Source organism: Euphorbia lathyris, chromosome 3 (assembly GCF_963576675.1).
Source record: "Euphorbia lathyris chromosome 3, ddEupLath1.1, whole genome shotgun sequence".
Lineage (NCBI taxonomy): Eukaryota > Viridiplantae > Streptophyta > Magnoliopsida > Malpighiales > Euphorbiaceae > Euphorbia > Euphorbia lathyris.
The window spans coordinates 38,366,849-38,382,697 of NC_088912.1; positions in this window are offsets into that span (position 1 = coordinate 38,366,849).

A 15,849-nucleotide genomic window follows, 5' to 3' on the forward strand; every position below is an offset into this window, starting at 1 on the left:
TCAAACATCACTATTTGAGATTTTGATTAGTCAAATCTTTAAAAGTAGTCTAAAACTCTAATTTTTTATGTATATTTAACAACGGGTCAAATACATAAATATCATAATTAAGTACAAAATTACAACTAAGTCATATTATCAAACTTAATTCTTAATATATCATTATTTTATATATATATAATAATTTTGCATTATAATTTAAAAATTCTAGATTCCAATTCATAAATCATAAGCTTGGGTGCTTTATTTCTTTTTGCTGGTAGCATGATATGTAGGAAAGTAGGCTTTACACAAACCCAATCCAAGTGAAACTCTCCTTTCCTTCTTCAAGCAAGGCAGACTTTACAAAGGCTATGAACGTAGGCCGGGGTGTACCCAGTGACGATTTCCCTTTCTATTTCTCGTCTATATATGGAAGATACGGATCAGATTAGAGAGAGTAGGGAATGGACGGAAAGAGGGCAAGGCTATATTAATAGTTTCAGGCCTATTCGTTTCCAGCCTCAATTAGCATTGCCTTTTCTTTTGTTGTCCGGAGGATCTGCTAAGGGTGGTCTTTCTTATGTGAGTGCCGGGCTGGCCTTGATGGAACTCTAAAAGTTAGCTTTTCCGGGCAGGTAATGTCAATTGAATAGAATCACCATAGGCTAAGGGAACAGCCGTAACCTACACTCGCGCCCACCTACTAGATCCACCAAAAAATCCTCTGGTACTTCACTTTATCGATCGGTTTGTTTGAGAACGTGTGGAGGGAAGAACCAGCACGGCCGGGGATTTGCTGCATTCCGCCATAACTTCGCGAATTAATTTCTTTTGTCGAAAGTTGCGCCCGCGCACTCGATGCTTTTCTCCTGGAGATGAAGGCCCGTACTCTCTGTGCCGAGGAGTCCCAGGAGCGTAACGTAAGGATCTAATTGATTCCTCTTCCTCTTTTTTTCGATTGAGCTTTGATACATTTTGTCTATCTCTCAGTTGGTGCGCTGCAATTGAGCCACTGCTCTTCAGGGCTTAGGTGGACAATTCCTAAACCCGGGGGCAACTCTGGGAACGAGACTAAGTCCCCCCTTACTCTAGCCTTCCTTTTCGAAGATGAGAGCAGAAGAACTTCGTAACGGCGGAGAAGGGTTTCCCCTCGAATCCAAACGATTTTTTGTTTTTATTATCTTAAGATATTTCTAGTTATAACTTTTTCGAGGGATTACGTTAGAAAATATATTCTAAACTCTTAATTTATAAATTTTAATCCTTAGAATATATTAAAAGTACTGATTTTAACACAATTCAAAATAATCATTTAATATAATTATAAATAGTTTTTTAAAAGTGAATTTATAGGTAAATTTCCCTTTAACAAACATGGCCTTAACCTCTCCTACTCTATCCAAGCAGGCCCTAAAGGACTTGTTCTAAGCTATGTGTGTGGGAGACTAAACTATGGGTCTGAGAGTTTTATGAGGCTCTGGGCCGTAGTTGGATATTCATGGCATGGTTTTGTAGAGTTTTATTTTTCTTAAAAAATAACATAAAATAAAATCGTTTAAATCTGTTGTAAATCCACTGATTACAAACTCTGATTTTTTTCCCCCAAAATATCAGTACTCTTACAAATTATATAACTACAAACAAGAAAGTATAATATAATCTATTATATTTTTTAGGTAATGGAAAATTTAAATGCACTGTTGAATAATATTTAACTGTCACGTCAAATATTCTGAATATATTTAAAATGTTTACGATGTTACTAATATAGTTACAAACAATTTGTCAAAATATTAACAACTAACTAAACGTTTTGTATTTGTTTTTCTAGACTCTAAAAGTAGCTTTCTTAGCTTTCCCAACTAAAAGAAACATTTGGTAAATGCAAAATTGTTTTTCTTAAAGGTTGTGAATGTTGCTTTTTAGAAAAGCTACAATTTGTAGTTTTTAGAAAAGTAGCTTTAGTTTTCACAACTTATCTAACATTAAAAAAAAATTGAACAAAAACAGTTCTAATTTTCAATATAATCTACTATTTATTAGGGTAAATAATTATAAGGTCCTAGATTTTTACTTAATACACTAGTTAGTCCCTCTATTTTTAGAAATAATTATATAGTCCCTCAGTTTGTGTTTTTATCAACTCCTTAGTCCTTATGTTTGAGTCAATGGTCAAACTATACCAAATAAATTTCAAAATACCAAAATTACCCATTACTCTATGTTTTAATAACAAAACAACTATTTTTCCTTTTTTATGTTTTTCTCCTTTTTTCCTACATAATCTCCACAATATTGAGTAATTTATTTATTAAATTTTATATAATCATAGACCTTTAATTTAGTAGCCTAAATTTTATTGACTAAAAATGAATGAAAAATATTTCAAAAATTATCAAAATAAGGGAAAAACTATATAAAAAGTAACTTTTATTTATCTCTAATAAATTTTATAAATGAAGAAAAAAATAAATGAATTTTTTATAAAAATATTAATATTTAATGTTAGTTTGAAAACATTATATTAAAAAATAAAAATTTAAGAGAATAAAAATACATTTTTAATGATTAGTATATACAATTATATAAATTTCGGTGTATATATTTCATAAATTTTATTAAAACTATTTAGATTAAATTTGAAACTAAAAGATAAAAAAAAATTATGTAAATAACTAGGGTGAATTTGGACTTTTATTTACAAAAACAAATGGAATGACTAAAGAGTTGATTAAAATAAAACTTAAGGACCTTATAATAATATGATGGACCTACTAGTATGTTAAGCAAAAACATAAGGACTTTATAATTATTTACCTTATTTATTATTATTATTATTATTATTAGAACCTTAGTATATATTTACTAAACATTTATCAACTTTTTTCATGTCACTTTTCTTCATGGTACTTTCACCGTAAAGAGGTTATGTTGGCCTGTCAAACTGACCCTAAGCCTATCACATATAATTGAAAAAAACATATAGAAGTGTTTAAAATGTTTACTTTATTACTAGTACAGAAACATGTTAAAATGCATGAACTGTTTCAATTTACCGAACAAATTTGTTAAAAAAAATCGATATGATAGTTAAGGAACCGATCAAGCAATTGTTAAAACAATTTGTTCAAATTTTTCATATGAGTAAAATTGATTTTGGTTAGTGGTTAAAATATTTTTACCATAAGAGCAAATTGTACTAAAGTTTGGACATTATCACTAAAAGTTAATATTTTAGTCCTTAAAGTTATGTGAAAGAATAATTTGATATGCAATAATGCTTTTAGTCAAAATTCACTTTGAACTTTTATTTTCAAATGAAAATAGGTGAAGTGGGTACATGTCCTTTTTCAAATAATGTCGGTCATCTATCTAGTTTCAACGAATCAAATTAATGAGCCTAATTCAGCTCAAAGATTTAAGTTGAAGATAATTTTAACAGATTATAAATGAATTTAAATACCAATAAATACTTCCCTTCACGATAGTTGTATTCGTTCGTAAATAGTTTTGTCCGTTCGTGAATAGTCGTATCTGTTTATGAACAATTATAAACGTTCGTGTTTTTTCATCAACGAACATGTCTTTTCGAGTTCTATTCATACAGAATGGAACTGTCAAATTCAGAGTGGTAACGGATTTACACACAGTAAAAGTTCACTTGCGTAATCTGTTGTATCGTAGGAGACGACCGTCAATATCGACAAAACTTGTCTTAATGAGACCGGTAATACAGATCTCAAATTTGTCTAACTCTGTTATTTAATTTCCAATTTTAGTGATCATATATTTGTCTGTATTGTTTTGTTTTTGGTTGAATCATATCTAATATTCTTTAGGATAGAGTCTTGTTTTTCTGATTTTCTAAATAACACATATAGAAGTATTGTTTGGAACGAATTTTAATGTTTTCCGAAATGCTGACAAAAGTGCATAGTTCGAATAATCAAAAGCTAAGTATTAATTATTATTATTCTCAGAATTAACTATATTTTGTTGATATTAGGCTCTGTTCTTTATCGCTGAAAAAAACTGAACTGAACTGAACTGAACTGAATTGAATTAAACTGAACTGAATACTACTGAATACTGAACTGAATACTACTGAACTGAATTTAACTGAATGCTACTGAACTTAACTGAATGCTACCGAACTTAACAATAATGATGATATTAGACTTTAAAATAATTTTAATGATAATATTGGACATTAATAAACTTATAATAATAATAATGATTCTAATAAATTTAATAATATCAATAATAAATAAATATATTATTAAAGATAAAACTAAATTGAATATCAAATAAAAGCTCGGGTTGATAAAATCTTGGCTCGATAAAAGCCTATGAAATTAAATAAAAATGAGTCTAATTTAAATTAAAAATACAAATTACATACAAACACAAATTTACATATAATTTAAAGCCTATGAAATTAAATACAAATTTTCATATGAATATCAACTCTTAACTTTTTATTCTAATTGAGGGTTAAAATGCAAAAATAACGTTTTGGGTCAGGAGTAATTTTACCCCCAACGTCTAAAATTGTGCAATTTTATCCCTAACATTGATAAATTCGGTAAATTTTAGAAACAATTTATAATATGGATGCAATTTCTAATTTTTAAATATGGATGCATACTTTAGTTTTAATTTTTTATTAAACGATATATACTTTAATAAACTATTATTTCTTGACTTTTATCTAATTTATAGATAATGATAAAGTATAAATAATAATAATAATAATAATAATAAATAATGATAAATTATAGATAAATAATAATTATTATTATAATATAATAAATAATGATAAATTACTGAATGCTGAAACTGATTGCTGAACTGAACTGAACTGAACTGAACTGATTATTACTGAAATTAAGTGATAAAGTACAGGGCCTTAGTCTTATGATTAATTGAAGTTACCACCAAGTGGTTGAATCTAATTTTCTTCTTTAAATATACTAACAGGGTGTTGGTAGGATTTTGTTTGAAGAAAAAAAAAACTAAGAACTTGAAACATATGCAAATATGTATATTTATAAGCAGGAACGGAGACAGGAGGGGGATCGGAGGGTCGGGCTTCTCTGGCCATCGGAACCACCATAACCATGAGTAGTTTCGGTCTCTTGTCTCCACACAATTTGAGGATGTGGTGGTTCCGGCCCCCTGTTTTCAAAAAATAATGATCGGGTGCTAAATTAGCACCCCAAAATTCGCTCAGGTCTTGTTAGATCCTCTCTAAATCCAAAATTCTAATTTTTTTTTTTTTTTTTTGCTTAGTAGGCCCTCTCTAAATCCAATTTTTTCTATTAGACATAATTTTTTTACACGTTAAGAATCTTAAACATAATATAGCTTACTTTTGAAAAGTTTTACATTGGTACTTAAAAATTGTTTCTTGACCACTCTGATTATAACATGTATATATACGAAAAAAATTTGAACAAATTCAATTTAGCAAAAAAGAAAAAAATTGTTTTTACACATCACGTGTAGAATCGGCCCCCAACCGAACAATCTTGTATTCGCCACTGTTTATAGGTTGTATAATTTCGATATATCCAAATCTTAATGCGAAGAACTGATATATTTTGTATATATCCAAATTTGTATTGATACGGTAGTGTGTCTACTCCACGGGCAAAGGAGACCGAAAATTATTCCACTAGAGATCGAAAGTGGTACAAAAGATTGGAGAAAATAACACTCAAAATTTCACCAAAAAGTCTTCCTTCTCCATAATGCCCTTTCACGCTAGCTCACTTATTCCTAATACCAATCAAGTTCAAGCAATGGTACTTCACATCAATATGTTTCGTTCTTTCATGAAACATCTGGTCCTTTGTCAAATATATAACACTCTGGCTATCACAGTGGACGGTAATTTTCTGCAAATTTGAAGTGAGCTCACCAACCAAGCCCCATAGCCAAATAACTTCTTTTGTAGCTTCAACTACAACCATATATTATGCTTATGTAGTGGACAATGCAATTGTAGGCTGTAAAATAGCTTTCCAAACGATGACACTGGTACCAAGAGTAAACACATAACATGTGATGGATCTTCTTCTATCAAGATTATCTGCATAGTCTGAATCAACATAACCAGCCACCATGTTCTTACTCCTTCCAAATTTGAAAACAAGCATTAGTAGTACCTTTTAAATGTCTCAAAATCCATTTCATAGCATTCCAACGATCTTTAACCAGATTAGACATATATCTCTGACTACACTAACTGCATGTGAAATGTCAGGACGAGTATAAACCATCGTGTATATGATACTACCAACAACCGGTGGCGGATCCAGGATTTGAGGGAGGGGGGCCAAACTCTATGTAAAAAAAATTTAGACTAATATTTGTAGTCAATAGCAAAAATACCTCTAGCGTTTTGGGTTAGGAGCAATTTTACACCTAACGTCTAAAATGGTACAATTTTACCCCCCTAATGTTTGTAGCCAAGAGCAATTTTGCCTCTAACGTTGATAAATTGGATCAATTTCAGACACTATTATACATACAGTCATTTTTTTCTTTATTTTGCACCAATTGCATATCAATTTGTTCTAAAAAAAATGACATAATGTTTTTTGTAATTTAATAATAAAATTGGATAAATTCGATGAATTTTTTGAATTTTTTTTGTCTAATTCGTACAAAAAGACAGTATATTTTTAATATTTTTTTCACATCCCAACATATGTTTGTGATTTGTTACTAATAAAATAACGCATGTGTGAAGTGTAGATGACAAAATTCATGACTGAGAAGACAGTTTGATGAATTATTTCTCAAATTGACCCAATTTATCAACGTTAGGGGTAAAACTGCTTTTGGCTTGCAACATTAGGGATAAAATTACACCATTTTAGATGTTAGGGGTAAAATTGCTCATTACCCCAAAATGTTAAGGGTATTTTTGCACCTTAACCCTTCTTTTTGGACTAAAAAAAAAATTTAAAGAATGAGCCCCCCCCCCCCCACCCCACATCTGCCACTGCCAACAACACTAGAGTAAGGTACATGTGACATATATTCAATATCCATTTTGGACTGTGGATACAAATCAACAGAAAGTCTAAAATGAGCATTTTTCATGCCAAATCGCTCCAATACATTTTCAACAAAACTTCTCAGAGTTAAACAAAGTGTTTCTGCATCTCTATCTCTATGGATCTCCATACCAAGAATCTTCTTGGCAGCTCCCAAATCTTTCATCTTGAATTCACTACTCAACTATGCTTTCAATATGTTGATATCAGACATATCCTTAGCATATCATCAATATAAAGTAACAAATACACAAATGAGCCATTTACAAGTTTTATGAAATAAACATAACTATCATATTGGCTCCTAAAATAACCATGCCATATCATAAAGGAATCAAACCGCTTATACCACTATCGAGGAGGCTGCTTTAACCCATATAGTGTTTTCTACAACAAGCAAACATGGTCTTCTTTGCTTTTGATTTCAAAACCTTCAAGTTGTTGCATATAGATTTTCTCCTTAAGTTTTCCATGTAAGAAGTCGGTTTTGACATCGAGTGGTTCCAACTCCGGGTCATTTATAGCAACCAACGCAAGCAAAACACGAATAGAGGTATGTTTAACAACAAGAGAGAAAACATTATAAAATCAACTCCTTGTACCTGACTATAACCCTTAGCTACCAATCGTGCCTTGTATCGAGCATCCTCAACACCTAGAATGCCATCCTTTCATTTGAAGACCCATTTACAACCAACAATCTTCTTGTTCTTTGGTGAGTTCACCAATTCCCACGTTTTATTTTTGTGAAAAGATTCCACCTCCTCTTGCATGGCTATCAACCATTTTCCAGAATCATCACTGGATATGGCTTCTGAATATGTTGAAGGATCACCAACTCCTTCAGTCTCTTGTGCAGCAACACTGGCAAAAGTGACATAATCTGCTAACCTCAAAGGCTGCTTTCTTTATTTTTCTAGTCTACTTATAGCAACTAAATGCTCCTCTTCTATAGCTATAGATTCTTCTACTTCGGTAGACTCCATCAATTGGTCACTCAATGGAGAGAATGAATTCTCCACCTCACTTGAACCTCCACCTACTTATCAGAATTCTATATCTTGGTGTCAAAAGCGATTGAAGGCTCATTTGGATGAAGTATGATAGATTCATTGAATACAATATTTCTACTGATTACAGATTTTGGCGACTTGGGATCAAGAAGCCAAACTTTATATCCTTTACACCAAGAGGATAGCTGAGAAAAATGCCCTTTTTAGATCTGGGCTCCAACTTTCCATCATTTACATGAACATAAGTATGACATTTGAAAATCCTCAAATCAGACTAACTAGCAAGTTTTTCAGACCATACCTCTTCAGGAGTTTTACAATTAATTGAAGTAGACGGAGAACAATTCACCAGATGATAAGCTGCTTCAGCCTAAAAGTCTTGAGATAAGCCAGAATTTGATAACATACAATGAACCTTTTCCAATAGAGTTCTGTTTATCCGCTCAGTTATACCATTTTGTTGTGGTGTTCTTGGAACTGTGAGATGTCTAGAGATGCCCATATCTTTATAAAAAATGTTGAATTCATCATTGCAAAATTCCAGACCATTATTAGTGCGGAGACGCTTAATCTTCTTACCAATCTGGGTTTCCACTAAGGCCTTCCATTGCTTGGAAGTGGCAAATGCATCATTTTTCTTCTTCAAGAAATAAGCCCAAACCTTCCTGAAGTAATCGTTAATGAAGGTAAGCATATATCGAGCACCACCTTTTGAAGGAACACATGCAGACCCCCATAGATCTGAATGGATATAATCCAAAGTGCATTTTTTTTTTGTGAACACCAGTGTTGAAACTGACTTGTTTGTGCTTACAAAAAATGTAATGCTCACAAAACTTCAACTTGGACGTATGTTGACCATAAAGGAGACCCCGTTGACTAAACATGGAAAAGCCTTTCTCACTCATGTGGTCGAGCCTCATGTGCCATAATTTGGTAATGTCTGACTCTGGCATGGTAGAGGAAACTGTAGCAACGCCTGTGGCTGTTGAACCTTGTAACATGTACAATCTTCTAACTTTTTTGGCTTTCATTACAACTAGAGCACTAATAACATTGAGATATTATCCAAGGATCAAAAGGGGAATTAACCAAACGACAGCGACTAAGAGATACGCCACAATGGTGGCGTACGAAGCAAGCTGCAGACCTGGCGGATCAATGGAGTCCTTGATATGCCTCAGATGGTCAAACGCCATAAAGAGGCTTGTAGTCACCACCTCTTAGGAGATTCGCCATCAAGTATTGATACGCTCGCAACATGACGGCGCCACCTTTCCTTGAGAAGCTGACATTATTAAAGGCAAGTAATAGCCCATTAATGAGCTAACGGTAGTACTTGAATGAACTTAGTAACCACCATTAATGAGGCATTAATGGAGACTTTCTGATTACCAAATCGAGGGTTACGACCAACCTAGTATAAATAGACTTGCATCCCAAGCTATTGAGGTACACTTTCCAATACCATTCTTTGTGCTTTTGCTTTATCATTTTCTATACTTTACTAACTTTAGCATCGGAGTCCCCCCGACCGAACCCAACGGCACCCCCTCACAGGTGGAGCTCTGACGAGAAATCAACTCGGTAATATCAAGCACCTTTCAAAACCTTCAAGACTCCACCTCCACCAGAAAATCTGTAATTATTTCATTTAAAGCAGATAAATAGATAAGGTTTTTCTTTATGTCAGGAACATACCGCACATCTGTCAAGGTTCTGACAATAAAATCATGCATCTTGATTTTATAAGGAGAATCGTTGCTGATGCGGCCTTCCGTGAAGAAGACCGATCTTTGGGATAAGTGTACCCCGTCGTTATCAAGTAATAAATCTGGAAAGTCCAGGTATCGAATCCATAGGACTTATTTACCACAAGTATTGAGCTACTTGGTCTCAGGTGTTATCTAGGCTTTGTGGGTTTTGAGTTTGTTTGTTTAAGTTAATCTACTCCTAGGTTGAATTACGCTACTCTTAGCTAAGTTATTCTACGCCTAATTAAGTTAAACTACTCCTAATTAAGTTATACTACTCCTAGGTGATCTTTCACTAATGCAATTACCCGAAGGAACATGGTATGAACGATAATAATGAAGATAGATTATTAGGTCTATTGATTAAAAACCTAATCTAAGTCACTTGGAAAGATGCCTAATTTACATTGGAAAAATCCTATTTATAGGCGCGGCTCGGGCCCTTTTCTTGACCTATTTCATGTCCTTATGCAGGTAGGAAGTCGTGGGGCCAGTCGTGGGGGCGGAATTGGTCTTTTTGACCAATTCCCATAGGTCTGCTCGCCGAGCAGGGCGAGCTGCTCACCGAGCAGGCACTGCGCGTCGCGAGCAGGCTCCCTGCTCGCCCGAGCAGGCCTCTGAGGGCCTGCTCGGCGAGCTGGCCTAAATAGGCCAGTTCGTCGAGCAGTCTTGCCCGGCACGCCTCTATGCGGTCGCCGAATGCCAAAAGTGTGTTTTTTCGCCCGAACTTATCCCTGCGCATGCACAAAAACTCCAGATAGCATTAGTCCAAAGGCTAAATTGACCCGCCAATCGCTTATTTTGAGCAAACGCTTCGTTTGGTGCGACTTTTGACGGATCAATTAGCTTCAAAAGATAACGGAATTATAATATGCATGCCATTTTGGCCGTATTTGCCTAAATTGATCATAAAACGAGCCTAAACAACGAAAAGTAAATAAAACATTTCCAATTTCTAACTAACTCACACAAAAGCATTTAAATGCGAGAATTGCTCGCTTATTAACTAATTAACGCTAAAAACCGTCCTAAAACCGTACCCAAAGATAGGGTTTTTTGACCCCTATCAAACCTCCTCGCACTTAATACTTTACTTGTCCCCAAGTAAACTAAAAAACTAAACCCGCAATCACAAGCAAGCTAGAAAACCTCCCGGTTTGACTAGGTGCTTGACACAATTTCGAGCATCTGTAATTACATGTATTCAGAAATACAAAGTAGAGACACGATATCCAAAAGCCGCATTTCAATTATCATAGGTCATATGTTTTAAGAAAAAGGACACATGTTCAATTAAACGAGCTTAAGAGGATAGCTAAGTAAAACACCTCACCATAGGTAGTTCACTCAATTCACACAATTTTGGTGGCTGAAGTGTTTACTCTCGGCTTATGTTCTTGCTTAGGATTGCGTTGATTTTGCACGTTTATCCAAGTTCCTCTACTATGCTATATGACTCCGATGATATCAAAAACAGCCTCAAATTGGGGTTGTAATGTGGTTAGAAGAGGGTTAAAGGTACAACAAGGGTTAATAGTTCTAGCGCTAGAAAAACAAAGTTAAAATGGCTTTAGCAAATATGAAGTGACTGAGCTTTTTATTCATTATTTTTTTCTTTTTTTCTTGAGACGTTTTGATTTTAAGAACTGAGGAATGAAGTTCTCCCCTTTTGTTCGTCTCTTTTCTTTTCTTTTCTTTTTCTGTTTCTTCTTTTTCTCTTTTTTTTTCTTTTGGGATAGTGATGCTCATTCACTTCTTAGCCTTTTAGCTTGCTACTATGATGCCATAAACAAAGATAAAGCGCTAGAAGACAACAAAGGCTCGATGTGAGCTTTGCAAAAACTTAGGGTTAAGTAACAAACCAAGTGACGGTTTGCAAAAATTGGGTTAGAACGAAAGAAAAATCTATAAACTACAAAATACAGGCTCAAAGGGGCTTCTTAGAGTGGATGAAAAAGAGAAAAAATAAGGTAAAGAAAAGGGTTAATTCTAATGAGGCTGATTCATCGTTTATCATCTCAAATCATTGCATGTAGGTTCAACACGGTATTAGGTGCAAAATCTGTAATCTTTCCACAAGTCAAAGCATTCACACAAAAATGTCAAAAAAAAGAGCTTTTTGATGTTCGCTCTTAGGCTCAAATTCAACTCACAATTCTTTGGGTTTCAATTTTGTGCTTACTAGTTCTCCCCAAACTCAAGTTTAATATCACATGCCTTCAATTCTTAAGTTATCTACCTAAGTAATGATTTTAGCATTTCTTCAAAAGTAAGGTCTAACTGCAAACTTTAGCTCATGCTTTTACAGATATAAGGATTGTGTCCTACACCTAAACTAGTTATCCTGCAATCTTAGATTCGGTTCTCAGCCCTTAAAGACAAATAACGAAGTTTAGATTCGAAGGAGGTTCACGGTTTTAGGTCCTAAACAAGCAAAAATATAAATAAAACCCGAAAACGCTAAACTAAACTAGACACGACGCAACAAAAATTTAAAAAAATTATACAATTTTTGTAAGTTTGTCTACCCCTCCTCCTCACACTAAAAATATGCAATAAGTTCCAACATTGCATCACAAACCATAAAGAACAAGTGTAAAAAGTTAGGGTGGAGAAGACAACTTACTGATCGGCCGGAGGGTATGGCCAAGGCATGTTGTAGCGTTCACAGTAGTCTGCCACTACGTATTCAAGACCCGAAAGCCTTCGGTCCATATTCTGCTCAAAGTTAGTGAACCGTTGGTCCATCTGTTGAACAGTGTTAAGGGTCCGTAGGTTAAGATCTCTCATTTCTGCCATCATGGTGTTGATGGCTTGGAACTGGGCCTCCGTCCCCGGCGCTTGGTTTTCCATTTGGTCTCCTGCTGCGGCAGTTCCTTCTTCCTCAGATTCTCCCTGTTCTTCTTCTCCCTGTTGTGATGGGTTTCGTGCTCTTTTCCGCACCCTTCTGCTAGAGCTTGCTCCTCCTGATGAGTTTCTGTTTAAAATTGAATGGAAAGTAGATCTCCCCAGAAATGTGGAGTTAAGCAAAGTTGGGTAGAAACCAGCTTCCTGAATGTCCAAATCTTTGAATTGGCTATCAAGGAAGTTGGTAACCAAATGTCCAAGGCCAACGGACCCGCGTTTTTTACTGGTTTGGCTTGAAAAGCCTTCAAAGATGGCTTTGATATTATTAACGGGTTTATGGTTGGCCACACACCACAGTATGAGCAATTCTGTCTTTAAGATCTTATTGCTCTCATTTTTGCCTAACAAGTTGTGAGCCACAAACTTGTGTACAAGGTTTATCAATGGGTCTAAGAGGTGGACTGGGCTAGCAGTGCGGGAGTCAAATTCTGATAAGCCTATTAATTGTTCCCAAGCTTTATCTTTTGTCATGGGTTCCTCAAAACCCGAGACTGCCTCTGGATGGTTATAGACTCCCATCAAAGCTGCTAACGTAGTGTCACTGAGACGATAGGGTCTACCGTTCAGTCTGAAAGAATGCTTACCACACCCCACAGGCAGCTCCTTTTTCAAGGTGGTCAGAAATTCTACAGTGAAGTTGTAATACACTAGGGTCCTTTTTGTGGCCAGTCTATGCCAACCGTGGAATTTTAGGATTTCATTGAAATCCTTTTCCAGACCTATAGATGCTAGATATTTCTGGTCAACAATGATTAGAGTGGCAAGTTCTTGCCTAGAAAACCAATGATACAACAGCCCCTCTCGCTCATCGACCAGTCCAAAAGGTGGGTTATACTTAGCTTGCAGGGCGTCACTGAATTCGATGTCAGAGTCGGCTTCATTGTCAACCGTGATCTTGGCCTTGCCTTTTCTTCCCATAGTACCTGAGAGATAGACCAAACGGACTAGTTAGAATTTCTTTACAAACATAAACATAAACCCCCAAACAACCAACAATTAGGCATAAACCATAGCTTAGAAACTTAGGGACCAAAACCATGAGCTTTCAGTCCCTAAGTAATTTATCCGTAATTCCAAATTCGTGCAAAATCAACGATGCCCAGTGACCAAAATGTGTTAAGAATGTGATGTAGAATTCCATTGGCAAGTTTTCAACTATAAACTGAATAGTTGGAATTTGAGCTAAAATGGAGATTTTACCCAAATTGAGCAATTTCTCCAAACATTCACAAATTAAGAACAAAAATCATACCCAAACCACATATTGATCATAATGAAACTATATATTGCAAGAATATCAAGAATTAAAAGCAAATAAAAGGTTATTTGAAAAAAAAAACCCAAAACTTAGGTTTATCCCAAATCTCAAAAATCAACACCCTAAACTAAAATCTAAACCTAGAAACATGTTAGAAATCAAAATTAGGTAAGAATCCATACCTCGTTTGTTGAATTCGAGTTAGTATGGTGGATTTGGGGGGTTAGGTTGTGAAGGGAAAAGGGAAAAGAGAGAAAAGGAAAGAAAGAAGAAAAGAAAGAAAGAAAGAAAGAAAGAAGAAGGTAAGGAAGGGGATGATGAGTCATCCCCTATCCTTATCTTTATTTTATTTTATTTTTTTTTTATTTTTTTTAGTTCGGGATTAAAAATCCCGAACAGCCCGTGTCGACCGAGCAGCTGGCTCGGCCGACCAGCTCGGTGAGTAGGGCGTCAGTGCCCTGCTCGCCTGAGCTGGGGCGCCCAGCTCGGCGAGCTGGGCGGCAGACCCCTGCTCGCCCGAGCTGGGCGATTTTTTTCCCAAAATTTTTTTTTTTTAGAGAGAGAGTATGGGGTGCAAAACTTGACAATGTAATAAAAATGCGAATTAAAAACTAACAACCAAATTTAACCAAAACAAAGAAACGAAAATTGCAGAAATAATTGTTCAAGCTTTGAATTTAAACCGAGGAGAACTCGATTTCTCCCCCTTACTCAATCCTTTCTCAGGATCTTTGGATTCTTCTCCGTTGTGCTTGGGAGAGAACCTTGTGGCCTTTCCTGCCTGTCCCTATTGATCTGGGCTACCTGATTGCTCAGATCCTTGCAGAAAGCTTCATTGTTGGCAAGCCTAGCTGAGATCTCCTTTAAGAGAGTAACCACCTCGTCAGATTCCTTAGGAGGTTGCATTGGCCCTTGATTCTGCTGTTGATATGGGGGCATGCCAAGCCCCTGATCTCTATGTTCCTGAACAAAACCGCTGGGAGGTCGAAGCACATTTTGATTTGAATTCCCGTAAGATAGGTTCGGGTGCTGAGGCCTCCTATAGTTGTTGTTGTTGCTGTAGGAGTTGTGGTTGTTGGGGTTGTAGTTGTTATAGTTCTGGTTGTACCTCGGTTGCCCCCCAACATAATTGACCATCTCCACCCCATCTCCAGCAAAAGGGCTCCCTGCCTGACAGTCCTTTCCATGGTGGTCGTCGCCACAGTGCACACAGGTGGGAGGTTGGCTGAATTTTTCCAACAGGACGTCCATCTTCCTACTCAAATCCGCAACACCTGGATTTTGTTCTTGTTCTTCCACAGCAAACACCCGCTGCCTTATGGGGCCCGCGAGTTTCTATTCTTGCCACTGCACACTCTTTCTAGCCAGCTCATTAATCATGTCATACACCTTTGCTGCTGTCTTTCTGAACAAATCTCCACCCGCTGCGGAGTCTACAATAGCCCTGTTAGTGGGTGTCAATCCGTGATAGAATACGCTCACCAATTGATGCTTAGGTATGTCATGATGAGGGCACATGTGCAGCATTTTTCTGAATCGGGTCCAAGATGTATGGAGCGCTTCGTGCTCAGGTTGGTGGAATGAGGTGATCTCACCCCTAAGCATCGCTGTCTTCGAGGGAGGAAAGTAGTAGGACAAGAATTCCTTCTCCAATCCTGCCCAAGTCGTGATTGATCCGGGCTCCAGTGTTCTTAGCCATTCCAAAGCTTGCCCAGTTAGAGAAAATGGGAACAACTTCAGCCTAGCAGCATCTTGAGGAACCCCATTTGTTCTCGCAGTGTCTGTGCACATTAGGAAGCGATCCAGATGATCATTCGGGCTTTCATGTGCTTCCCCTCCAAATAATCCGGTCTGTTGAATCAAGTGAA